The sequence below is a fragment of the Cornus florida genome, unplaced genomic scaffold, assembly GCF_030987335.1.
Source record: "Cornus florida cultivar Cherokee Brave unplaced genomic scaffold, ASM3098733v1 CherokeeBrave_3.0.0_Hap2_Chr10, whole genome shotgun sequence".
In the NCBI taxonomy this organism is placed as follows: domain Eukaryota; kingdom Viridiplantae; phylum Streptophyta; class Magnoliopsida; order Cornales; family Cornaceae; genus Cornus; species Cornus florida.
Genome location: NW_026775580.1, coordinates 9,201,477 through 9,203,534, shown reverse-complemented (window position 1 = coordinate 9,203,534; position 2,058 = coordinate 9,201,477).

The window sequence follows — 2,058 nt, the reverse complement described above, 5'->3', positions numbered from 1 at the left end:
AATATATTATACTAAAAATTTAAATAACTAACACTATCTAAATACATTAAATTATATATCGAGTAATAAATTAGTAATTATATATTCATACTATATTATATAATAAATATATAACATAGACCATTTAATATGAGAGAATATAATATTTGTGTATAGTAAATACTATATATATATATTTTTATTTTATCATATAATATGGTGTATATTTACGAACCTGTTCATCTAAAATAGAGGCAATGATATTGACAATTATAATATAATGTATAACTGAATTTGTTACTATTAGCTAATAAGCCTAATAATATAAATTTATAACTAATATATTAACATTGCAAACTATATAATTTATTATATTAATGAATAAACTACGTAGATGCAAAATTTTATTTATTTATAATAGGCACATGAGCTAACGCACATAAAGCGGAAGCGCAAAAACAACAAAATTAAGTCACAAATAATGACAATGTGAGCGAAAATGTGCAAAAAGTGAAAGTGGGAGCACGCTTAGAGGATTATGTGATTTAGTACATGAGTGGTTTGATAATACTGGGAGAAAAGTGTCGAAAAAGAAATAAATAAAAGTAAGGGGGGTTTTGTGAATTTAATCTTTAAAATTATTTAAATAAAGAAACGTTATTTTGATAATTTTATTTGTCAACTTTGACGATTTTGTTTTCCATAGTACAAGGGTGATTTAATTTAACCCTTTTATATATATATATATATATATATATATATATATATATTTATTTTCTAAATGGAATGTAAATTTGTATGGACGAAATAATATGAAAGTGAAGGTGAAAGTGAAAATGAAAGAAAGTAAATTAAAGAAAGGAAAATTAACTTTTCTATGATTCATTTAGTTAATATGAATTCTTTTCAAGAAAAATATAGAAAAAATTCATTTCATGAGTAGAATGAAAGTTAAAAATTTATCTAAATTGTCTATCTTTTTCAGAACACCTAGAGATATTTTCTTATCAAAAGTTATGCATAAATATATTTTATTTTAGAAAGTAAAAAATGGGTGATATAATTTTATAAAGAAAAATGCCTTCGTACCCGAGGGTTAGGCCCAGATTGGTAGGGTGGAAATGGAGGAAAGGGAAGGGAAAGTGATGGAGGGTGATTAAAAAATTGTGTTTGGGTGAAATGGGTGGAAGGAAAAAAAAGGAGAGGGAAGGCTAAGGAGGGTTAAGTATAGCTTTGCATAGTAATTTACTTATCCTCCCAAAAATGGGAGGAAATGGAAAGAAAGGGAAGGCAATGGCATATGTGATACTTGTGATGCCAATTTTACTCACACAAAATCAAAGATTTAGTTAGCAAAACAAGAATTACAGACCTTGATTGGTTGATTTAGCAAAACAAAACCCATACATATAAGTTAGCCGTTGCAGAAAGAAAGAAAGGGGGGAAAGCTTACAGCGAGTCAGCGGCTGAAACTTGCGTACGGCGAACCTGAACTGGAACAGCGGGTGATGGAAATGGTGAACCCAAACTGAAACAGCGGGCAATGGAAACTGAAAAATATGGGTTTTGATTTTTGGAACAATTTGAAACAATATGCCGATATGGGTTTTGAACCTTTGATTCTTGGATATACATATGGGTTTGGAATTTGGATTCTTGTAGTTTTGTAGTTTGCACATGCAGAAGAGAGAGAGAGTTGCAGAGAGAGAACGAGAATACAGATGGATGGAGGCGGGACGCTAAATAGATTAGCCCTAAAAATTTTATATTTATATTACATACTTTATTTTATTTATTTATTTTTTTTTTACAAATATTACGTACTTAAGTTTATAAATTTTTATTTTAAAATATAAAAAATAAAAAGGTATAATAGTAAATTTATTGAAATATTTTTCTTTTTTTTTTTTTTTTTTTTTCCAAATATGATTATTATATATTTTTTTTCTTCATTAATCAATCAAACACAATACTAAATTAAAATTTCCCGTAATTAATCTTATCATTCCCCTTCAAACCCACCCCACCAAACATGGCCTTAGTGCCTCCGCGGACACTTTGGATGGAATGTCAGGCGAA